Source organism: Myotis yumanensis, unplaced genomic scaffold, assembly GCF_028538775.1.
Source record: "Myotis yumanensis isolate MYYU_CA2020_CCGP unplaced genomic scaffold, mMyoYum1.0.hap1 SCAF_3, whole genome shotgun sequence".
Lineage (NCBI taxonomy): Eukaryota > Metazoa > Chordata > Mammalia > Chiroptera > Vespertilionidae > Myotis > Myotis yumanensis.
In genome coordinates, this window is record NW_027223754.1 from 200,155,431 (window position 1) to 200,182,310 (window position 26,880).

General features: G+C 37.1%; 1 pseudogene; it reads left to right on the top strand.

Moving 5' to 3' along the window:
- Positions 1-13,139: 13,139 nt before the first annotated feature.
- Positions 13,140-14,131, top strand: LOC139005738 (glyceraldehyde-3-phosphate dehydrogenase-like; annotated as a pseudogene).
- Positions 14,132-26,880: the final 12,749 nt, after the last annotated feature.

Genomic DNA, 26,880 nt, shown 5'->3' on the forward strand with positions numbered 1-26,880 from the left:
TGGATGGAATTTATAATAGATTTGATTTTATTTTTTGATGGGGAGAATGGTGAGGTGGACAAATTATAATTCTGTCATTCTTTCTTTTGGTTGTATTTTCCTGCACCGTGTGTGTTGCTTTTCTTGAAAATAAATAGGAATCAATGACAATTATAACTTGATAATCTTAGCAACGAGGATCCTTTGGTGTAAACAATAGTAAACAACTCTAAAACACTTGAGCAGAAAAGGAATTTATTAGGATGATATAGGGCACTTACAAAATCAAAGAGAGGGCTAAAGAGTTAGTAGTGAGTAGAGGAATCTGAGCATGTCTTTGGGTTGGGAACTACTGAACGGGCCCATCAGGATGCCACTGTGGATGAGACGACCAGTGGGCACCACTGATTACTTCCTGTCCCCTCCTGTTGCTATCACTCTGATAAGACTCACAGTAGACCTGGGAGGCAAGATCTGATGAGCATAGCTTGGTCACATGATCCATCCTTATCTGGGGAAAGGTGCAGCCTGGTTTTAGGGACACCTCAAGACTCCAACAATCCATGTAGTGGAATCTCCATGAAAGAAGACAGGACACTGTTGGGAATGAGAACTGAACAGTGGGCAGCCAAAAACAATATCCATTTCTCGATTAACATCACACCTAGAGAAAAAAGCAAAACAATTCCATTTTCTCTCGAACCTAATGTAGGAATTCCAAGAGATTTAATGTCTCTTTGCAAATTCATTATATATCTGATCATCTTAGATTCAAGTTCATTGAAATATTTGTGAAATCCTTTTGCTTCAAGATGGAGAAAATCCTGAGAATAATACCCTTGATTCAATTCCACACTGTAAGTTGGGCAGTTTAGAAGAATGGCCAAGGTTTTTCTCCAAGCCCTAATGAAAGTTAATGATGGAGAGCTGGGCTGCATGGTTTTATATGGTTGCCTATTATGAGCTATTGAACTTTTATAGCTTTATTTAACGTTTTATGAAAAGGTTTATTTCATGTTTTATTAGAGCTTTGTTGGATAGCCATATTTGGCCAAGAAGCCTGACAGATGAGCACAAATATTTTGTAGATATCTCTGGTAAGCAGTTTCTGGTTAAAATCATGTTTCATTTTGACATTTTGTGGAGGCGGGGTGGGCATGTTTCTCCTTAATGAAGCACAATAGAGCCCAGTGATTATGAAGGGAGGGGAGTGAAGAGTAGAAGGAGGAGTATGCTCAACATTCTAATTTCTTATGCAAAAAATAAGTTGAAATGAAAAATGTTATAGAGGTCTGCTTTGGATAAAAGTGAACATTTGAGTTAGAAGCCCCTCCCCCACTCAAAATACATCTAGTTGGTATTAAATATACTTTGCAAAACTAGAAATATTTTATAGTGTATTTATTTTACCTTTACAATAAACCTATGAAGTGGGTAATAAATAATAGCAGCTAGCGTTACTAGGGGTTTTAAGCCTTGTTCTAAGCACCATATAAGCAATATCTCATTTAATCCTTATAATAAGATACTAGATGAGTACTAATATGAAGCCCATTTTATAGATGGGGAAACTAAGGCTTACAAACATTTCCTAAGCATCTGACTCCAAGTCCAATCTATTTCTCACTCACAGAGACCTCATTGCCTGGTGATCTGATGCATGTCAGTCAAGTTATCAATTGACCTTTGAAACATCCTTTTCTTATTTTCCTAAAAACAGCATAGAAACTATTGAGGACATGCATTCTGATGTTATAGTCACATTGGCAATCTGTCCCCACTCTGAAGTTTGCCTTTTGAATGTTCTTTCCCCCCTTACCTGGCTTCAGGTTATTATCTTTTTAGAAAAGAGGTCACATCAAATTCCTGGTACCTATTTGTTAACTTTTCTGGGAAATCTGGGCTTTTTCTCCCTACCCCCAAAATTTAAATGGTTATGTTAAACTTCTCCCAGCAAAGCAAAACTCTTTTCTTCTGTTTGGAAATAAAAGCCTCATGCAAAGGATTTCTAAATCCATGACTAATTTGTATCAAAAATCCAAATTTTGATTTTTCCCTCTTAATTTTTTTAAATGTTTCAATGAGGAATCCAGCTGAAATGCCATTTCTTTATAGACCACACCATAAATATCCCATAGACAAGCTGACTTTGTATAACATCTCATGTTCTGTTGAGTATAATATGACATTATGTGTTCTATCATTAATTGAGAGCCTACTATGTGTCAGAGACTCTGATGGGTACATTATATATGTTTCATATTTCATTCTAAAACACTAAGTGGTGAATATTGTCTCCTTTTTACACATGAGGAAACTGATGCTGAAAGAGATTAAGAGGCAGATCTAGGCTGCAAACTTAGGTCTCCGTCTCCAGTTCAGTGGTCTCTCCTCTATTCCATGTGGTCTTTTACTGGGGTAAAAGAGAACCCTAAGCATGTCCAAGCTCAGCTCATCAGGAAATTTCTCTGAAATATTGTGACATCTGAGTCAGGAAGGCTTTTGTGGGAAGGCTTTTGTGATCTTGACTAGGATATTTTGTGGCTTCTGACTTTGTTATCAAGGAAGTTTCCATCTTTCTCATTGCTATGGTGCTGCCCTATTCCCCTACTTTAGGGTCGAAAAATCCCCCCAGCAATATCAGTCCCTAGGGTAAGTTCAAAGAATTTACCAGGCACATTCAGGACCTGAAAGTTGATATAACTCTTAATCATTGTGAAACTTGGAACAATTGTATGTGCTTATTTAATTAAAGAGGTGTGGGGTAGAGTATGAACAGAAGGAGAGGTGCTATCCAGAACATTACAAGTATGTCTTATGTGTCCATATGTGTCCTTCTGTTGGGGAAGGGGAGTAAAAAATCAAAAGATGTGTGTGTGTGTGTGTGTGCGCGCGCGCGCGCACGTGTGCACATGTATGTCCAAATAAAGTCTGTGTACACAAGGGATGATTATGCTAAGTCATATATCTATTTGTTGTGTTCTATATATACAAGCACTGAAGCAAGCATGGAAACTGGGGGGAGTACATGTGCTCAGGAGGAAGGAAAGAAATAACCAAATTCCAGGCTCAAAGTTTAATTGAGAAAAGTGTATAAATTCATTTAGCTCTAAATACATCTCCTAAAACACAAGCCATTTAAATTTACCCCAGGCGAATGGCGCAGGACTTCACATTCTTGGAGAAATGCACCTCATACTGGAAGTGAAGCTACTGTGAATAAAGCATGACCAGGGATAAGCCAGATCTGTTTTTGGACACTTCCCTGAGCAATTAGTACAAAAGGGACAGCATAATATGGATTTACTGCTCTTGAGACAAGTCTAGAGCTGTCTAGACATGAACTAATTATTTCTAGTTATCTTTCTTGATTTCTTAAGAGTGGATTAACTCTCTAATGGCTGTGGAGTCTTTCAATTATATCTATGTATTGGTTAACAAGGGGAGTAGACAGAGCAAAGAATAAAGATTTAGGTCTGTCACTGACTCACTTTGAAGACACCTGGGGAAGACACCTAGTCCTAGGGGAGCTCTTGATACCACCTAAACAGGCAGAAGGGTATTTGTCCAATCTACGTGCAGGGCTGTTGTATAAAGCAAATGAAAGGATGTGAAACCTTCTGAATAGCATATATATTGTAAACCAAATAAATTGTTACTGATATTGTTGTTGTCTGGGAACCAGGATGTTGAATGTATCTGTTACTTGGGTTTCTCTACTAACTGATGAAATGTAATGAGCACCTGAATTAAACATAAGCATTTAATATTTGAATTTGTGTACTGTTTTCATTGCCTTTTGGCAGATTTACGGTAGGTATCTTTGTGTATATTATTTTACCTCTTGAGCCTTAAAGGTAGGCATGTGATTCTCTAACTCATAGGATTGTTTTAAATATTATCTTGGATGTGAGAACAATTTGTAAGCTTCAAAATGTTATACAAATGAAGAGAGTGTTTATTAGTATTTCACCCTCAAGCTACTAGAAATATCCATTTTTCTCTTTGTTCTGGTGACAAAGGGAAGGCTGAAGAGCTTTGACAGTACATATTTTATTTAACTCCCTGTCCTGACCACATAATTAACAGCTGGCTGGGTTTCATGTCTCCAGATGTGTTCTTTTTAATTAGGATTAATAGACTCTATAACTACTCAAGCATCTTAAAAATTAATTGATCATATAACACTGAACAGTTGGCTAGTCAATTAATCATTTAACGAATGACTTTGACTTACTTTGCCAATTTTGTTTGTATACTTCAAGCTTAATATCTAGACCAGGGGTGGGCAAACTTTTTGACTCGAGGGCCACAATGGGTTCTTAAACTGGACCGGAGGGCCAGAACAAAAGCATGGATAGAGTGTTTGTATGAACTAATATAAATTCAAAGTAAACATCATTACATAAAAGGGTACGGTCTTTTTTTTTTTAGTTTTGTTCATTTCAAACGGGCCGGATCCGGCCCGAGGGCCGTAGTTTTCCCATGGCTGATCTAGACACTAATTGATTTGTTCATCAAATATTTGTGGAATTCTTACCTGGTTCCAAGAAGCCAGATATACAGAGATGAAAAATATGTGGACTCTGTCTCCAAGAGCTCCCAGTCTACTTAAGAAGCAGAGAAGTAAATACTAACAAAGTGACTCCAACAAGTTGCATAGAGACACTCATCAAGGTGTTGTAGGGTAAGTGACATGGGGGTCTAACTCTGACAGTTTCCCCAAATGTTGGAGGTTATGATGAGCCTGAGGCTGGCAGGCTCAATGGGGGTTCACCAGGCCGACAGAAGAAGGAAGGGAGGATGATTTGAGGCAGAGAGAATGGCTAGGTAATAGAAAGCAAGTGCATTATCTATACTGGAGTTGCAGGTAGATTATTATGATCTATTAGGATGCCCAAAAGGATATAGTTAGAGTTTCTCCCCTACGAGTGGGAGAAATGGGGGCCAATTTATTAAGGACTTGGAATTCCAAGCTAAGAAACTTGAATTCTTTCTGCATCTGGGGCACATTAAAGGAATATAAGTTGTCAGGTAAATGACATGATCAAATTTGCATTTTAGAAAGAGGCAAATTTAAACCTTTATTGAATATCTACTATATACTCTGTGAAACTCTGACAGATTAATGATTAAAAAAATCTTAAGGATTCTGATCTGATCTTCTGAAATGTGGAATAGGGTGCCTATTGGGGCCTATAGATTTTTCTGCCCTAGAGAGTAAGGGGGAAAAGCACCAGGGTGGAGAAATTCATTTATTGTCCATTAGAACAACAACTAAAAAGGTCCAGCAGATGATGGTATTTGGGCAAGAACTTCTTCACCCTAATTTGTGCCCCCTTCCAATTCCTCTCCATAGTATTTTGACTCTTCCAAACCTTGTGAGTGGGGACAAGTGCAAGCCACGTATTCTATTATTAACAATCATCAATTATTACATCTCTCCTCTTCCTAGGAGAAGAAAAGAGAAACCTTCAAGGAGAATAAAAATATACTTTGTAATAAAGGAATCCTCTAGGCCTATGAAAATTTATGACAGAAAAAGAAGACATTTCTGAAGATTGGAAGATGAAGATCATTATCTTCAAAAATGATTTTTTAATGGGAACCAGAGATTTTTTAATAAGATGCAAATAGAAATGGACTTTTAAAAGATAATCATGGAGAATCTTGAGAAAAGAACATTCTTTATACAAGATGAAATGTGTAAACAATAAGATGAGCTGAAAAGTGAACTAGGTGAGATAAGGAAGATGCAGCAGCCAGTTTAGTTACCTGTCTATACCTCTTTCCTAGAGTCAGTTCTCCTGTTCCCCATTCTCAGATTTGCCCTGCTCACAGTGGACCAAACCAGGGTAGACATATGACCTGAACTTGGCCAATTTCTTTCTCCTTGAAAATTGGAATAGTGACCCAGAAATGCTCTGCAGGCTCAGATCCAGCTGAAAGAGAAAGCATCTGCAGATCAGCATGGGGGACATTTTCTTTGAAGTATATGGAGAAATAGAGATCTATACTGCAGAGAAGGATGCATTAAGAAGATGAACAAAGAAAAAACAGAGATGAGAATCCATAGAGTCTGGAAAGAGATAGACACAGAGAGCAAATAGCTATCTTGGTCCTGACAATGTTCCAGTTCCTCATTCCAGTCACCCATGAGGCCTCACTAGACTTCCTGACTTTGGGTTCTATGAATTACACTTGTATTATTTAAAAAACATTCCACTCTTGGTTTACCCTAAATTGAATGGGATACTATTATTTGCAACCAAATAGTCCTTGACCGAAAAAGAAAAATTGCAAGAATGCTAAAAACAAAACAAAACAAAAAAACCCAGTCCTACTGTAGACTTCTGTTTTGAAAGTCAGCTGGAGAACAGCTTCTACTGCAGAATTTCTTGATAGCCCCCAAAATACATATACATTAAAGCAGGGGTCCTCAAACTATGACCCACGGGCCACATGCAAATACAAATATTGTATTTGTTCCCGTTTTGTTTTTTTACTTCAAAATAAGATATGTGCAGTGTGCATAGGAATTTGTTCATAGTTGTTTTTTTTTTAAACTATAGTCTGGCCCTCCAACAGTCTGAGGGACAGTGAACTGGCCCCCTGTTTAAAAAGTTTGAGGACCCCTGCATTAAAGGATTTAAAAACAACTCACAATAACATTGAAAATTTCGACTGGTAGTCAACCTACTTCCAGAATCTGGAGAGTTGATTTGCAATATTTATTTGACTTAACCTCTGAATGGCATTTGTCCCCTTTTTCTTGAAGCATTTTCTTCCTTTAGCTCCCATGACTCTACTCTTCTGATAGTTTTTGTACCTCTCTAGCTATGGTTTTGTCCATTTTCCTTGTTGCTTCTTCCCTACTTGACCCTTTAATGGTTTCCTTATGGTTACCCCCCGGCCTTCTTCTCTCTCACTCACTCTACTCAAGGTGGTTTCACTCATGGCCACGGTTTCTGTTATTACCCATATGCTGAGGATGTAGAAATCTGCCTACTGGAAATTGCTACTGGGATATGTTATGACAGGTAACCTAAATCATTTCCTTTCCAGCCAAACATGCCCCTTCTTTAATAAATACTACCTTCTCCATCTTCTCAGTCATTCAAACTAGGAACTTGGGAAACATCCTGAAATATTCCCTTCTCCTTAATATGCTGTCAGTCATCAAGTCCTGTTGTGAAGATGACAGGAAAAATTAGAATCAGCACCGACATTTGATTTAGTGTCAGCAACCTCCAAACATCATCTTCTTCCTCTGTCCCTCATCTCCTGTGTAACCCTGATAGGTTCACAACCCTCCCCCTCTGCAACTCACAGGTCCTGTCTAAATATAAGCATCTTTGTGCATGTGTGTGCATGTGTTTATGTGTATGTGTGTTAGAGGAGGCAAATGCTGAAATAAAGAATTCTAATAACTGTGGATGACGGAAATCGAGTTTTAAATAAATACTGTGAGGACAAAATATCAGAGAACAAGGTCTTATCTCTTTGTGGACTGGTAACAGTTTAGAGATAAGCATACTTATCTTATTGCTGAGCAGTGACAAATAATTGCAGTTTGTACCTATTTATGGACCACATTTTGCATATCACTGCCCTGGTTGTCCATTCTCATTGCTGTGCTTGAAACTATATGCAGAGAGATACAACAGAAAATCCTTCTGGAAGATCAGGCAGCAATTAAAATGTACAAATATGAAATTAGGAGAATACAGTGAAATATGACAGGATATGATTTAAAAAAATAAAAGAGAGAACTGAAGGAGATAAAAAGGAAATAATAAGATACAGATGTTGTTGAAACTTTAATTCAATAACAACCTTAAAATTCACACTGGAGGCAGTAGACAGTATAATTGATGCTGTACAAAATCCAGTAAGTGACATAAGATAAATCTGAGCTGTTCTCCTGGAGTGCAGAAAAAAAGTTCAAAGAAATTTAAAAATTGAAGAGAAGATAACAGATGTGGAAGCTAAATACAGAGAACCAAAAAAAATTATTCTTCTGGAAAAAAAGAAAAAGAGCACAGGTAGAACCAAATTTTAAAGATATAAGACAAAACAATCTTAACCAAAGTGAATTGAGGCACATTTAAAGATTTAAGGATTACTCCATTCCTGGAGAAAAATCAGCAAAAGTATAATTAAACTTATGTTTATCCAGGTAAGATTTTTTTAACCAGGAGGATAAATAAAAATCCATTGAAAATCCAGGTAGAATAAGCAATAATGGGGAAAATGTAGACTCATCTTTTTTATAGCAATAAATTATATGTCTACAGAATTTTGAGGGAGAAAAACAACAACTATTAACCAAGAATTTTGTATTCAATCATGCTATCTTACTCTTTCACATGGGAAAGTACTATAATGTTATTGAATTAATGTGTTCTACAAATACAATCATGTATTAAATATAATTATAACCAAGAGAGATATGTATGTTTATGTAAATATGCTGAAAAATGGACTGTATGCATATATAAATACTGAAAAAATTGACTAACTATGTATCCTTCTTAAAATTTGTATCTGAAGACATTCTTTAACCTACTGAAAAATGAATCCAAACAAAATATCAAGCCTGACAAAGTAACAATATAAATGTTTGGGGCATACGAATTAAAGCCAGTGAAAGTAGATAAGGCCAAATTACTGTAAATATTGTTATAAAAATTAATGTAAATTTCAATTTTTTCTAAACTGAACATTATTATATTATACATAATTTGTATTTAAAGTCCAAGATTATAGAAACTGAAATCATGAAATGAGGGAAGAATGAAGAAAAATTAGAGTATTGAAAAGATACTATCTCATTTCTAACCAAGATAAAAATTACTAGAGGTTATAAAAAGCTTTTGAAAATCTTATACATAACAATTTATAGAATTAATAACAAGAAAACTTCACAATAATACAGTACCACATTATTGCAGATCATATATATGTTATATGTTAAATATGTTGTAAATGTTATCTATATGTATTGTACATACATACATTAAGAAAATTACAGGTTATATATACCAGTTTTAAACAAAAGCATCATGAACCAATTTACTTTATTAAAAGACAGAGTCTCAAGGTAGATTTAAAAAATCTAATTATTCATTTCTTGATAAGGAACACATATAACACATCTTGAAAGTTTAAAAGCAGTCTTTTTAGCAATGGTAGGCGTTGCAAATCTAATGAAAAAAAAAGCAGAGATTGTAATATTAATTTCAAGGCAAAATTCAAGGAAAGTCATTAACTATTACAAATAACTGTTTTTGACCAATAAAGATACACCTAGCATGAGCTTCTTCTTGAAGAATACTGTCATATTGAACTAGATAAGGCAAAGGCATTTAGAAATACAAATAAAATTGAATGAGCATGCACTAAAATCTTTTCTACTCAGCCCAAACCTACAAAAACGAAGTAAAGGATATATTTAAATACTGAAATAATAAAATTGGTATTTGGGAACAGAAAAAGTTTTTCTTGGTTTATAGGCCAATGTATCAAAGAAAATGGAGAGCAGAAGTTACAGCACTAAATTAAGACTACTTTTGCAGTAAGTCACTTACTGGCAGGAACTCAGCCCAGAAAGCCACTTAAGCTCAAGACACAGGGATGGGAATTCTGTTGCAGAAGATGAACTCACAACCAAACATCACTAAACCCCTGAGGAAAAACTATACTTCAACAGGGACTAACACGCCTAAGTAATAAAAATACTCTTATCTCAGGAAGTAGCGTTAGTAATCCAATCAGAAAAGGACTTTAACAGTAAGATCTTTAAAATGATAATGGAAGAAATTATGAGATAAAAACAGGACATATAAGACAGTAACAGGTGAATATAAACAAAAATATTGAAGACTTGAGAGGATATATTTGTGTATGTGTACGTGTGTGTGTGTGTGTGTGTGTGTGTGTGTATACACAAAGAAAAGTAAAAATTCATTAGGTACAGTAAATAACATACTGGATAGATCTGAAGAACAAACCAACAAATTGAAATGAAAGCAAAATCTAATTTTAAAAAATGCACAAATACCAAAAGTTAGAGTTGATTAACAAAACTAAAAGCTGGTTCTTTGAAAAGTTCTGTAAAATAAACAATACTCTTAGACAAAAAATCAATGAGTAAAAAAAGCACAAATATACAGAATCTGGAAATGAAAATAGAGACAAACAAAAATGCTTAACAATATTTTTTAACTTATAAAATTTTATGGAACAACTTAGTACTAAGGAATTTGAAACCTAAAGAAGCAGAATATTTTAAGGAACATATAAATTATCAGATGAACTCAACAACATATGCCAATAAACATAAAAAATGGAAACAGAAACCAAAGATTTTTCCTAAGAAAATGCATCAGACCCAGCTAACTTTATGGGTGAGTTCCAGCAAACCTTCAAGGAACAGGTAATTCCCATTTTATACAAACTGTTCCAAACAATATTTAAAGAGGTGGGAAACCACCCAACATATTTTGTAAAGCTAGCTGAACAATGATATCAAAACCAGACCATATCTCTGGTGAGATTTGGTGTATGCTTTTCATCGTTTTTGTGTTTGTTCATAGGTAGTTTATAGGTTTTGTTGCTAATATGAACGGGAACTTTCTTCCTATTACTTGTTCTAATTTGTAGCAGTTCTAACTGCTTCAAATAAAATTTTAACTGTTTAATAAAATAATTCTGGCCCAGCTGGTGTGGCTCAGCATCAACCTATGAACTAGGAAGTCAGGGTTCAATTCCCGATCAGGGCACATGCCAGGATTGTGGGCTTGATCCCCAGTAGGAGGTGTGCAGGAGGCAGCCGTTCAATGATTCTCATTCTCTCTCTCTCTCTCTCTCTCTCTCTCTCTCTCTCTCTCTCTCCCACTCCAAAATCAATAAAAATATATTTAAAAAATAAATAACATAAAACAATTCTGAAATCAGCAGAGCCTGCTTGTGTTTGATAGAAGGAAAGTTTGTTCTTGAAGAGATTTATTAAGTTTCATGCTTAATTTCAATTGTTCTCCCATAACTTCAAGTTTATAGTTATTCATTTACTCCAATTTATGAGCCTTTCATTTGGAAAGGAATGAAAGGATAGGAAAGCAGTCTCTAAGGTCCCAAGCATCATACATCAAGATTTCCTTTCATGTTTCTACATTTTATGGATACCTCCATAAGTAAGCTATAGAAAAACTATACAGGTGTTAGTCATTACAAGAAAGGTCTTGCTGCCCTGGCTGGTTTGGCTCAGTGGATGGAGAGTCGGCCTGCAGACTGAAGGGTCCCAAGTTCAATTCCGGTCAGGGGCATGTACCTTGGTTGCGGGCACATCCTCGGTGGGGAGTGTGCAGGAGGCAACTGAATTGATGTTTCTCTCTCATCAATGTTTCTAGCTCTCTATCTCTCTCCCTTTCTCTCTGTAAAAAATCAATAAAATATATTTTTTTTAAAAAAGAAAGAAAGGTCATGCTGTTGTGACAGAATTAGGAAACAGTTCTGTCTCCAATCCCAGAAAACCATGTTTTCTCTTTATAGTTCCTTCTCTACCAATGTTTTCTGGGGCCATTGCTAGAAAGAGCACAGATATTTGACTGCTCATGAGTGACTGGGAGACTGAGGTGGGTACACACATTCTCTGAGCTATCACCACCTTTTCTTGCCATTTCTTGGTATTCATTTTCCTATAGACTCAGTTTTATAAGTCATGAGGTAACATGCATATACATGTAAAGTAGTACAAAGAGCACATAGCATCCATCCTGGGTTCGAATCCTGACTCCACTGTCCACTGTTTTCTAGTTGTGTGATCTCAAGCAAGTTAATTAGCATTTCTGTACCTCAAACTCCCTATTTGTGAGATGAGAACGTCTCTTATATTTAGTCACTACTTCATAATATGTTGGCTTCCTTACACTCAGACAATTTATAAGACAATTTGGACCCTGATCACTTAGACATAGTGTCCTATTGAAAAATTTGTTTTGAATTTCAAACAACTCATTGACAAATTAATTTTGGAAACAAACAACCAGGAGTTGCCAATAAAGTGTCCAGCATCATGGCACTTAAGAGGAAGGTCTAGCTTTGAAGCTAATTTGAAAAACATTAAATATAGTTATGAACCTATATGAGAATGAGCTGAGTTCTCATCTGGTGCCTGATATATAGTAGACACTCGGACATTTGGTGAATGAAGGTGACTGATTTATGTCTGTGTTTATTAACAAAAATAGTGAACATGATCCAGCACTTTCTAGTTTAGAAAACTCAATCACTATCACAGTTTTGTTTGTTCATTAAAGCCCAGGGGATAAGATCAGAACAGTATTATTATTCCTATTTTACAGTTGAGGAACTAAGACCCTGAAATTCTCGGTGACTGCCTTAAGGCCACATTAGAACACCGGTTTGCTGATACTCTTTTGCAAAATCCTGTTACTTTTCTCATGGTGCCTTGCGCTTTGGGAGAGTGTGTGGAGTGAACAGAGTAAGGATAAGAAGGTCATCCAAGAGTGATTTGGCACTATCCCGTAAGATTGAAAATCCATGACTCAGCAGCTCTGCTTCTAGGTATATACCTCAGGGAATCTCTACAGGTGCATAAGGACATATGAACAAGAATTTTTATTGCAGCATTGTGTGGTAATGGCAAAATTTGGAAGCAACTTAATGTTCATCTGTAAGAGAATGAATAAACAGGGTTCACTTCATATGATGAAATGTTATACAATTAAGATAGTATGTTAGCTCTCAGAAATGTGATATTGAGTGAAAAAAGAAATTTTAGAATGATACATGTAGCATGATAGCATTTACATAGCATTTAAAAATAAAATGCTAGATACTGTTTATTTAGATATTCCATATCTAGACAAATAGATGCCAGATACTATACATATTTATGCTAGATACTATTTATCTCAGAAATATATATATATATATATATATATATATATATATACACACACACATGACATATGTGTAAAATAGGAAAATGTGAAATACCAATTTCGGCATAGTCCTTGCTTCAGGGAAGGAAGGAGAGAGATAGACAAAAAGAACAAAGGGGGCTCTCTGCTCCTCCTGTTCATCAGACAGCCTCTCTTCCTGCCCTGTGCCAGCAGCCACAACCCTGAGACACGATGGTGAAGGTTGGAGTGAACAGATTTGGCCACATTGGGCGCCTGGTCACCAGGGCTGCTTTTAAACTCTGGCAAAGTGGATATTGTCACCATCAATGATCCCTTCATTGACCTCAACTACATGGTCTACATGTTCCAGTATGATTCTACTCATGGCAAGTTTAAAGGCACAGTCAAGGATGAGAATGGGAAGATTGTCATCAATGGAAAGTCCATCTCCATCTTCCAAGAGCGAGATCCCGCCAACATCAAATGGGGTGATGCTGGTGCTGAGTATGTTGTGGAGTCCACCGGTGTCTTCACTACCATGGAGAAGGCTGGGGCTCACTTGAAGGGTAGAGCCAAGAGGGTCATCATCTCTGCCCCTTCTGTGGATGCCCCCATGTTTGTGATGGGTGTGAGCCATGACAAGTATGACAACTCCCTTAAGATTGTCATCAATGCCTTCTGCACCACCAACTGCTTGGCCCCCCTGGCCAAGGTCATCCATGACAACTTTGGCATCATGGAAGGACTCATGAACACAGTCCATGCCATCACTGCCAACCAGAAGACCTCTCTGGGAATCTGTGGCATGATGGCCAGGGGCTGCCCAAAACATCATCCCTGCTTCTACTGGTGCTGCCAAGGCTGTGGGCAAGGTCATTCCTGAGCTGAATGGGAAGCTCACTGGCATGGCCTTCCATGTCCCCACCCCTAATGTGTCAGTTGTGGATCTGATCTGTCACCTGGAGAAAGCTGGCAAATACGATGATATCAAGAAGGTAGTGAAGCAGGCATCAGAGGGCCCCCTCAAGGGCATCCTGGGCTACACTGAGGACCAGGTTGTCTCCTGCAACTTTAACAGTGATACCCACTCCTCCACCTTTGATGCTGGGGCTAGCATTGCCCTCAATGACCACTTTGTCAAGCTCATTTCCTGATTTGACAATGAATTTGGCTACAGCAACAGGGTGGTGGACCTTATGGTCCACATGGCCTCCAAGGAATAAGAGTCCCCTGGACCACCAGCCCCAGCAAGATGAAGAGAGGCCCTCAGCTGCTGGAGAGTCCTTGCCCCAGAACAATCCCCCAACACACTGAGAATCTCCCAACCACCATTTCTATCCCAGACCCCCTAAAGAAGGGGAGGGGTGTAGGGAGCCCTACTTTGTTGTGCACTATCAATAAAGTTCACTGTACCCAGCCAAAAAAAAAGGAAAGAAAAAAAGAACAAAGGGGACTTTAATTTTATCCATAATGTTTTATTTTATGTACAAACTAGAGGCCTGGTGCACAGATTCATGCACCAGTACGGTCTGTCAGCCTAGCCTGCACCCTCTTGCAATTCAGGACCCCTCCAGGGATGTCAGATTGCTGGTTTCAGCCTAATCCCTGCAGGCCAGGCTGAGACCCCACCAGTGCATGAATCCATGCACTGGGCCTCTAGAATGCATATAAGATCTTTGGTTAATCTTTTCCCACCTTCCCTCTTCCCCCCTTCCCTCTGAGATTCATCAGTCTTTTCCATGTTTCCATGCCTGTGTGTTGAGCGTCTGTCCCCTGGTCGTCAGTGCACATCATAGCTACTGGTCAAATGGTCTAACAGTCACTTAGGCTTTTATAAATATATATAGATAAGAAACAAACATGACAAAATGTTAACATTTGTTAATTTCTGGCACTGGGTGCATAGATGTGTTTATTTCATTATTTTCTGTTTGTATGTGTTATTTAAGCTTTTCAAAATTAAGAAAAAATATTCATTTAAAAATGGAGCATTATGGCATAGATGAGTAAAAGCATAAGCTTCAAAGGTAGACCAGGTCTGAATACCAGTTCTGCCAATTTAAATGCTGTTGAAGATCTCTATACTACAGGATTTCTCAGTGCCTTTTTTAAAAAAATATATTTTATTGATTTTTTACAGAGAGGAAGGGAGGAGGATAGAGAGTTAGAAACATCAATGAAAGAGAAACATTGAGCAGCTGCCTCCTGCACACCCTCTACTGGAGATGTGCCTGCAACCAAGGTACATGCCCTTGACCGGAATCAAAACCTGGGACCTTTCAGTCCACAGGCCAACGCTCTACCCACTAAGCCAAACCGGTTAGGGCTCTCAGTGCCTTTAATAGGCTGATGTGTATTATGGACGATTAGGAGAAGAACATAGCATTTAGAATTTCCCAAACTTATTTGACCATAGAATGAGAGTTTCTTAGAATGGTTTGTTAAAGGCCCCTTTTAGAGATAATCCATATTTAAAGGGTAACTTGATCAATTGTCTTCAGACTGGAAAGGGTCACCCTTCTCCTCTTTTCTACTTAATTCGACTGTGTGTCCTTCCTACTCCCACTATATCCAAGCCCCCTCTCTTTGAAAAGGCAGGAATTCACCTTCCTTTTTCTCTTCAGCAAGTGGCTGTTCAGAAGACAGATTCTTCTGAGTAGCCCAGAGTTGAGATAGACTCTGTCAAGAGCAGCAGGGCTCATTTGATGCAGGCAATTTCCAAGGTCTTTTAAAAAAAATTCTATTTATTTTTCAGTAACATTGGTCATTTCCAGCTTTGGGCAATGTGTGGGCACAGCATTAAGTCCAATTCCCTCTCAGTTACTCACAAATCCATTTTTATTTTATTTTGTTCAGGGTCCATGTTTCATTTCAGCATGAGGACCTGCTTGGCTCAAGACTCCTGAAGAATATCTTAAACTAGTATCTTAAACTATGATTTTCCACAAATCTGCAGGTGGCTTGCCTATCCCTTAGGAATTTTTATCAGAGACACATGGCACACACAAGATATCATCTCATTCTTACCCCTCCAGCTCACTAAATCTAAAGGTCAATTGTTCAAAGATGGGAGTTTTATGAGTCATTGAACTTGTTTCATTTTACTCAAGGCTTACAGATTTCTGATACAATGCTTGTTTTAGCCTTGGGTGTAATCTTCAAACTGGGCCTGAGGCTGTAGCCTACCTATTGGGAATTAAGTTCTATTCCAGGTTCTGCCTCTGACCTTGGTATCCATTTGACCTTGGGTAAATTCAGATCTCCTGGAGGGCAAGCCATCCAGACAGGGAACATTTAGCCATGGTTTACCTTGGATTTGAAATGTTTCCCCTAGTAATTTATGTCTCTAATATGGTCTTATTTTATATAACCCCAAATAAAGCCTTGTTTGTTTCCCTTGGACTCTTCGAAATCACCAGAACTGCTTGGTCCATATAGTCAAGTTTTGCAAAATTCCCCAGGATGTATCCCCTTGTATGTACCAAAGCCAGCTCTGATTTATCCATTAGTTTAGAAATCTTCTGGGATTTCAGGACTTGCATTCTCATAATAAAATGTGCCAAAACTGATAGATAGAACATATAAATCATCTTTTCAGAACAGAAAGGGCCCCTGTACTTACTTGTTTGAAGTTGGGCTTTGAGCTCTAGGTATTTTTCTGTATTGATAAAAGAGTATGGCATGAACTACATTAGGGCTTGGAACTACAGTGACCAGGCCAAGTCACTTCTTCACTGGGAGTATATTATTACCCACAAAATGCCAAGTCCTTAGTTGCAAAAGCCGTTGTTAAACCCTTTGTCTTTTAAAATTAATTTGTCTAGTCGGGCCATATCCTGAACAACATATTGGGTCATGTCAAAGACAAGCATGTGTTTATGTTTACCAATTAACTCACACATAAATTTCATTGCACCTGTTTCATAAAACAAGTACTTTGCTAGAGAGAAGAAAAGTAAATAATAAAAACCCAGTCTCTGCATTCTAGGCCCTTCCAGTATGTTGGAGAAACTTAACCACAGGAGAAAATAGATTATCATTTAATATTATTTAGTACTGAGATTTGGTATGAAGAAAACAGATTTAGTCAGACATCTGAAGGTCCAATCTGACTGTCCCTATAGACTATAGATGATAAAAAAGTAGAGTTATTCTGTGGTAAAGTCCATTAACCATAGCTTTAAAAAATTTAAAACAGTATTGTCTGGCATGTATGTCTGTGTGTTTTTCCCCACCACCATCGGTTTCCTTTGTTTAAGAAGAATATTTCTAAACTTTATAACATACATTGTAAGCAAGTTACAAAATTTTTGCTTGTGAGTGAGATTTAAAAAATATTTTATTAACTTTCTTGGGGAGACATTGATTAATAAAATTATATGGGTTTCAGGTGTACAATTCTAGACTACATCACCTGTATATTGTATTGTGTGTTTACCATGCCAAGTTGAGTCTCCTTCAATCACCATTTATCCCCCCTTTGCCTTCTTCTACTTTTCCCCATCCCCCTTTTCCCTCTGGGTTGTGTACTTCTGAGTGAGTATTTTGGGCCATCAGGATACTTCCTCAGGACCTGGACAACTATCCATAGATGGTGTATGTTCTGGATGCCTTGACATTCTCCTAAATGTTGGGGTAGATGAGTGACCAAGGACTCTGAGAAGGAGGAGAAGAATGGCTAATATCCTGGCTTTCCTTGTTATAGTCTTTGACCTGATGTCCCTCAGTTGGATTATCTGTTCTCTGAAAATTCAAATATATTTGTGCCTTGACTTGTTCTCGAAAAATTCTTCTGAGATTCTTAATGCATTGTGGTGGGCTACATAATGGCGACCTTCAAAGACTCCATTCTTGTTCAATCTTGGATGACTTTCTTACTCTAGGCCCAAGTGACCAAATTCATTATTGATATCCTGGCAGGCACATTGCTCACATTCTTCCAGGTTAAATAGGATTTAAATGTAATCATTCAAGTTTTCAATTTTCTTTGCATTGGAGGGAACATGTTTCTGCTTCATGGAGATGGGGGATCTGTAGATACTCAAGAGTGACAGTAAAGTTAAAAGCATCTCATATCCCCTTTTCCTCTCCTATTGATTTTTCTGAAGCTGTTGAAAAAAAAAAAAACTTGGACTGTGTTGGGAGGTCCACTCCTCACCTCAAATGTTAAGGTTTTTACTTAAAGCAGTATTTCTTGGATAAATATAATTCAGAATTGTGTATATATAGTCTGGTGATGTGGAGAATTTCAGATAATGCAAATAGTAAATGATGTTTCCCTCAATCATCCAAATATTTTAGGTGAATGTATTTTTTTTAAAAAAATTGGCTGAAATCATGTAGATTAAGAACTCAGTGAGCCACAGTACTTTGTATAAATACAGGGTGTATAAAACTTTTATTAAGGGTTATTAATCATAAACAATCCATCATTGGAGTTTTAATTCATTGTTATTCCAGTTTCTTGTAGAAAGAATTTAGCAAAGTATTTTGTGTTCCTTCTTTACCTCATTATATTCTCAGAAGCAGCTGCTGTTGCCTTGGCCACAGTACAGCATTTATTTGCTGATTTGGGGACATTTATGTCCAAAGTTGGCTAAGCTGTGGAGATGCTGATTTTCTTGGAATATAAAGCTACAAGCCATGGGTCTGGGCCTGTGCACACCCATGAGCATAATACCCTTGCTCATCTGTAAGCACAGACCCCTGGTTTTCCACTGACCACGGCTTAAACCAAGGGGAGGTCCTGGTGGCTTTAAGTATAATTAAGATGGATAGACTAAGACCAGGCCCATGAAACAAAAGACTTCTCCAAAGATCTACCTACAGATGCTTACTTTGTCTGACCAGCTTTTGGGCTTAACTGGGGGAAGAAGGAGGTTAAATGAACATTTCTGGAATTCTCCATTCTTAAGAGTTTTAGCCCAAACCCAATCCACTCCCAAAGACTAACTGCTAGCACTCTTAGTTCAAGAGCAAAGTGCTTCCTGTGCCCCCTGCCTTGAGCAGATTGCCATGGTTCCACCTTATGCTCCTGAGAACCCGGCTGAAGGAGAGAACCCTGAAGGAGAGAACTTTGCGACTTATATGATTCAAGTCTGTTTTCAAGCCTTCAGTGGCTCATGCTCTGAAATTTCCTCTGTGACCTAGTCCCTGTCTACCACTCCCATCTTACCTCTTACCACTCTTTGCCTTATACTTTATATTTCAGCAATTCCAAACCACCAGAAGTCCCCATTCTTCACAAATAAACAATGCTCTTTCTTGCCTCTCTGTTTTTGTTTAAGTGTTCCTTCTACCTCAAGCATCTCAAACTCGTGGCCAGAGGGCTGCATGTGCAACCCGCCGGCCAGGAGTTTGACATGCTTGTTCTACCTGAAATGCCCTCTTCTCAGTAACTGCTCATAACTGCCCCCCTTTGTCCATTGTCTTCCTGTGTCATTTCAAAAAAAGTCCTCTCCGAGTTGATCAATCCAGCCTTGTACATATATGACCTTGCTTCATAACCATCTCCCTCATTAGACTATGAGTTTCTCCAGAGCATAATACAAGTCTCTTTTATCTTTATTTTTCTGATGCCTGATTCAAAGACTGGAGCACAGTTGGTACTCAAAATAAATGCTGAATAAACTGACTGGATAAATAAGGCTCCTGAGTGGGTAGGAGAGGATGCTTTTTGGTTGAGTTTTATTCAGTGGTGGGCAGGGAATAAACAACATCACAATAATAATAATAGTCATGTTCTATTTGAACAGCTATTATTTGAGAAGTATTTAAATATGTGTAACCCATACAAAAATACCATGAGGTAGATACTATGATTATCCCTATTAAAAGGTAAGGGGATGGTTATGATAATTATAATTATAATAGCAATAACAAAGAATTTAAAATTAAAAAATAAGAGAACCATACAAAAGAGAAATTAAGTTACTTTTTTAAGGTGACACATAGTCACAAAAGGTAGAGCTATGCAATGCCAATTGTAATATGATGAATCATTGACATCTTATTAGTTGGAGGTGGATGTAGAAACGGGCATGTTGGAGACCAATTGAAATTCCCCCAAATGGAATTAGAGCTTGAATTACTCTGCTGGGAAAATTCTAAAAGCAGTAAAATCAAGAAATACTTCATTCAGTCTGGAACTGGCAGTCTGTGTACACATGGGCTCTAAAGACAGGAACAGCTTGTTAATCTGGCCTTTAACTACCAGAAACTTCTATTAACAATTATTGCTGGGAAGAGTTATTGATGCATGATGATGGCCTTAGACTATTGCTTAGTCATTAAATGCCTTCTGAATCATCAGAGCAATTTGAAATTATGTTTAGCCTAAGTTTGGTATTAAGTCTGTTTTATTGTCTTCGAAATCTTTGGATATTAGTACTCTCTAAATAGCAAAGGTACATTAAACTATCTTGAAGAGACAATTTATCATTTCAAATATGGTTAGTTTTCTTTAAAAGATATGTGGGTATTGATCTAATTTCTAAAATTCAAATTCATGAGAAAATATCAATTCATAGTAGCTTTTGGTTACTATATACTTTCTGGTTAATAGATATAATTTGCTCATGCCAAAACCGGTTTGGCTCAGTGGATAGAGCGTCAGCCTGCGGACTGAAAGGTCCCAGGTTCGATTCCGGTCAAGGGCATGTACCTGGCTTGCGGGCACATCCCCAGTAGGAGATGTGCAGGAGGCAGCTGGTCGATGTTTCTCTCTCATCGATGTTTCTAACTCTCTATCTCTCTCCCTTCCTCTCTGTAAAAAATCAATAAAAAATATATTTAAAAAAAATAGATATAATTTGCTCATTAATAAGTATTTACCAAGTACCCACCATGTGGACAGGCACTATGTTTGGTACTGGAGGTACAGGTGTGGTTAAAACAAATACAGTCCCTGCCCTCTATAAATCCATGAATGTTTTTGATGCTAAAGAACAGAATTCTGATTCTCAAAGATGGATGCTATCATGGATAAGACTAAGGCGCCAAGGTTGAATTAAATAAATGGTACAACTGAATTAAAAGCAAACTGCTAAGTACAGAAAATGACTGAGACAAGAAAGTGTGCTGATTTTTTGGGGATAAATAGGGAAGCAGGACAAAATGTTAGACAAGCTTTGGTCAGATTGTTGGGGCTTAAGAAGTTTGCATATGATCCTATAAAATGGATGGTAAATAGACTTCCATCTGTGTGTCAATACATTGGTAGTGTCTGCTTGGAGCACCATTTGGGGAGCCTTTTAAATTCCCTTCTGCATTTCTGAGAAAGTGCTATGAATGATTTTTGAGGTCCACTAGTGGTGTTGGGAGAGAAATGACAATTCCAGTGCAATGAGTGTATTTGCCATCCCTTCTGTGGAAAATAGAAAACCATCAATAAGTCAATCAATCATTGAATATTTATTTATCAGCTCCTATAACTTGGATAAAGTATTGCCCATAATCCAGCTTGGTACTATGGGAAAATAGAAAAGGTCTCCAAATGTCCAATGTCTAAGTGTCTATTATAGTTGACATTTCCCTTACAATATAGCTGTGAAGACATATATCCATAGCATAGCCTGATTGCATTACAGGCTCAAGAAGAAATGAAAGTCTTACTTTTATTTATGCATTAGGCTTTGTTGTATGGAAATATGTTGGTATCCTTCAGGACTATTCAGAGATAAGGATAGTGAGTTAGAGATAGCTCTTGCATCATCTCCTAAATGTCTGGTGACAAGACACAATCAGGACACTGGGGAGGGAGGTCAACAGCCTGAAACTACCATCCAAGCAGGCCCTCAGCAGAGTGCTGGTCAAGCAAAGGGCACATGAAGAGGTGTGGGCTATGAACTGAGGTTTTAGGTCTCCAATTCCCTTCTCACTAAGAACCTTCAAGTCAAGGATCCAAAACTTGAATTAGCTCTGGCCGTGGATTGGAAGTATACTTAGACCACTGGAGAGCTGAGATTTGTTTGCTTTAAAGTTTCCTCCAAGACATATTTAAAGGCAGATGTAAACATATATGTTCTCATTCCAACAACTCCTAGATCCTTGTGTTCCCTGACGTTTCCACTGCTTTCCCAGGGTGTCTTTAGCAACATAATCTTTACTTTGCTGAAGGAGAGGGGCCTTGGGTTGTATGTTTTCCCACCACCCTGTGAGTTATTATGTCTGTTTTCCTGAAATGGCTTGCTCCCACTTGTTTATTTATGATGGGCCTTGTGGTCAGCTGCAAGCTTAGTTTGCAGTTTTTGGGTAACATTTATTGTTTTCATCTGATTAAAGGAAAATGCATGCCAATGGTTGAAAAACTGAAAAATGCAGGGAAGTATAAAAATGAAAATTTAAATCACTCATAATTCCATCACCCAGAGTTAATTACTGTTGACATTTTAGAATCAGGCTGTTTTTGTATGCATATATATGGTAAGCATGTCTCCAAGTCTTTCTAAAAAATTTAATAGCTGTATAATTTTGGTTGATTCTAACTTTTTAAAAACCATTGTAACTAGCATAGGCACCTAAGCCTTTGTCCATATTTCTCATTATTTCTTTAGGAATAGATTCCCATAAAAGAAACTAGAGTCTCCATTGTATAAATATTTTTAATGACTCCAGATACAAATATACCAATTTAAATCTCCACAAGCATGATAATACTAATATTATTTTACTATACCCTTGCAACCATTGTATATTACTAATTTCAAGTTGATAATTTGGTAGAACAAAAGTTGCATATTCTTATTTTAAATCCAATTTCTTGAATCCCTAGTGAGTTTTATAACCTTTGATGAGGAAGTTATTCCAAAGGTCCTTATCCTTATTTTCTGTATTTATGTTTATGTATGTTCCACTGATGTTAAGTTCCTGGCTTTCCTAAGTAGGGCCTCTGCACTCTTTTTTTGATCCATAAGACATAGTAACCCCCTGCACTACTGCCGGGGTGTTATCCTGCATCTAGAAGGGTTTAGGAACCTGGGGAAGGGCTGCAAGTAAATTAATAAAGGGACTAGACATGAAATATAAATTTGGAATACATGGCGGAGCCAGATGGAGCTTAGCTTTAGTAACTAAGTTCTCCCTGAATCTCCGGACCCAGGGGTTTTTATTCACACATTTTTGCCCTAAAGCAAAGCAAACACACATATCATATCAAAGGTAAAGTTTGGTAAGTAGTAAAGTATCAGGTTGGGGGAACTGCCTTCGTCTGTTCAGCTGTTTGGCCAGCAGCAGGTAACAACATGTAGATTTTCAGGTTTGGGGAAATACCCTCAGCTGTCTGGCAGCAAGCAATAATATGTATCTCCAACCCTGCTGAAGCCTTAAGGTTCACCAACCTTTTGATGAACTTCTTGCATTTATGACCTGCTGGAATTAGCCTCCAGCACACTACATATTTTCCCTTCACTCAATAATCATGTGCTCATAAACTATTTATTGAATCTAGAGATAGGTAAATGAAAATTGAAGGTCCCTGACTTCTAGAATCTCAAAGCCTATACCCACACATAACATAGAAATAAAATAGTGTTTTGATGCCTTGCGGTCAATATTTATTGATTACCATCTACAGGGTGGGGCAAAAGTATGTCTACAGTTGTAAATACACAGAACACAGAGTTTATTCTTACATTATTATTTATTAATTATTGCATTATTTTCCATGTGAACAACTGCAAACCTATTTACTTTTGCCCCACTCTGTATGTGTCATGGATTAGGCTAAGCATTAAGAATACAAAAAAATGAGCAAGATAGACATAGTTTTTTCCTTAACAAAGCTTAGACTATTGTTACTATAAAGAAGGACATAAAGGTTACTATAATTCAGTAGGGTAAGTTGAAAGCAGCTTTAAATAGTGGCTAAGGACATGGCTCTGAAACCAGATAGTCTGGGTCAAATGTTGGTTCAACCACTATTTAACTGTATTCTGTGATTATGGGCAGGTAAATTTGCCATTCAGTTTTTCAGTTTCCTCGCTGGGAAAACAGGGGCAATACAGGAGTACTTCATAGAATCTCACAAAACATTTACTGCAAGGCCTAGTGTGTAGTGAGTGCGCAATACATCTCATTTTACTTTAAGAGCTGTGATATGGAAAGCACAGTTTGTAACTGTAACTTGTAAAAGGGGCTCTTAATTTAGACTTATGGAGCACAGGCGGTTGAGGATGCTCTTTTAAGAGGAAGAAATAGTTAACTTGAGAAATGAGTGGGTAATATGGTCTATTTGGGAGAGTGAAATGGAGTTTCTATGCATGTAAGGATATGGTTCCCATGAAGATATAATGACATGTGAAAAATCCAAGAAAACAGAAAGTTAATGACTTTCATAGAACAAAGTGAGGTTCATTATTACCTAAATAAAGAGTTTGAGGGTCTTTCCGTTATCTCTTGCTGTGTAAAAAACCACCTCAAAATTTAGGTGCTTTAAAATACTAATGTTAGAACAAGAATTTAAATAACTGTGACATTTTCATGAGAAAGCACAGAAATTAGAAGGGAATGGAACATCTTTAGAGTGCTGAAAGAAAACTATCAACTAAGAATTTGATATCCAGCAAAAATATCCTTTAGGAATGAAAATGTAATAAAAGCTTTCTCAGATGAAGAAAATTGAGAGAATTAGTCACCAGAAGATCTACTCTAAAATAAATGCTGAAGTAAGTTTTTCAGAAAGGAAAATTATGCCAGAAACGTGAACCTTCAGGAATGAAGAAAGAGCAACAGAAATGGCAAATAGCTGGGTAAAAATAATACACATTTTTTTTCACATCTTAAAATTCTTTAAAAAGTGGTATGACTGTTGAAAGGAAAATTTATAACACTGTCTGATGAAATTTTTAATATATTTAGATATAATACATGTGACAACTATACATGAAAAAGGAGACTAAAGAGATGTATTTGGTTGTAAGGCTTATATGTTTTACTTGAAGTTGAAAAATATTAACTCTAAACATACCATGGAAGGCTATGTATGAATATTATAATCTACAGAACAACCATTAAAAAGTACAGAGAGACATGTTTAGGAAGGAGATAGAGAAATAAAGATGAAATAATAAAAATATTCAGATTTTAAAAAGGCAAGAAAAGGGAAACATAAAAACAAAAAACTAGAAGGGACTAACAGGAAATAATAAAATGGGAAACATAAATCCAACTGTTTAAATAATTGTGTTAAATCTAAATCAATTACAGGATAGAGGTGGATTTAATAAAAACACATAACCATATGCTGTCTACAAGAAATGCACTTTAAATATAATAGGTTAAAAATAAAATGGTAGAAAATATACACTATACAAACACCAATTAAAAAGAGAGCTGAATGACTATGTTAATATCAGATGAAGTAGACTCAGAAGAAGGAAGATGACTAGGGAATAAAGAGGGACTTTACATAATGAAAAAAGGGTCAGTTTGCCAAGAAGACATAACAATTCTAAATGTACAAACACCAAATAACAGAGCTTTAAAATACATGAAGCAAAAACAAATAGAACTAAAAGGAAAGATAAAAACAGTATCTCTAAGGTTCATTATTGAATGCCTACTTGTGCCATACACTGTTCTAGGTACTTGGGCTATATTATTGGATAAAAATACACCTTTTCTGTGTGGACCTTATATTCTTTCTAGCTGGGGGGTGGCAGAAAAGCCAAAAGCAAGTGATGTAATCTGGCAGGAAGTGGAAAGTATTTGATATATATATGTTTAAAAAAGTGTTGGTCAGGGTAAGGAGATATCAGGGGTGATCATGAGGCAGAATTTTAAAATGAAGTATGGTGATTAGAGAAGGTCTCATATAAGAAGTAACATTTCAGCAAAGGCTTGGGGAGATGGCAAAGCTACCAACAGTGACTTCTTTCTGTCATTAAGATCTAATGTATCCTCTCCCCTAATATACTTGTCTTAACTCCATTTTTGGTAATTGTACTGTATTACAAATTAGAATTTCTTTCCTCACTCTCCCACTTTTCCCTACTTACTTGGGTGCATTTACAGTGTAGGTGCATCTTTTCATGTTTCTGTGGCCTTCAGAGCACCCCTCCACTATAGAACTTGCCTCGGAGTGTGTAACTGCCTCTTTTCTTGGCTGTTTTTTCCAACTGGATTAAATTCCTCAAGGATTTTGACTACCCCAATTGTTATTTTTTATTTCCAATGCCTGCAGCATGCCTGGCACAAAAGAGGTACCTAATAAATATGTCTCTAAAGAATGGAATGGATCTAATATTCGAAAGACTTTCTCATTGATAAGGAACCCTGAGATTTGAAGTTAGCTCTAATCATGGGTTTTGATGGGAGGTGAGAAGTTTATCTGATGTCATTATCATTTTTTTGTCCTCTTCATCTGGTTTTGCCACTTCTCTGGGATCGGTTTTGAAAGTGCAGATAAGAAGTACGTATAAGTCTATGCCTGTATGTGAAAGGCCCATTGTTGTGTGTGAGTATCTCCAAGCTAGAAGTAGATAACTTCTTTGGAAAGAAAGAGAATGAATATAATAGTTTAATCTGCCTTGAGTACTGAAGTCTTAAGCACCTTATAAATGCTTAGTTACATAAGAGGTAGGCTAGACCAGTCAAAAATTAGAAACACTTTTAAAACTAAAGTAGGCAGGGGAATTTTTCTTTATTTATTTTGTGTCTTTTTTTTTTTTTTTTTTTTTTTTGAGGGGGAACTTAAACTCTTGAGGAATGATTGAGCTACTCAGGGTACATAGATTTATGCTTTGTGTTTTGACCTTCAATAATAGAAATTTAACAGTGCTATCAAATGACAATTAAAACACTTATACATACATACATGCACACATACATACACTAAAGACTGGGGAAGAAAGTATGAAAGCAGGGCAGCTTGAGTGATGGCTACCACAAGTAAGTATACTGAGCAGAGTAATTGGCTGATGACCGATCCGATATCTGTTAGCAGAGCATTTTATAGCTTTTGAGAATTTATCTC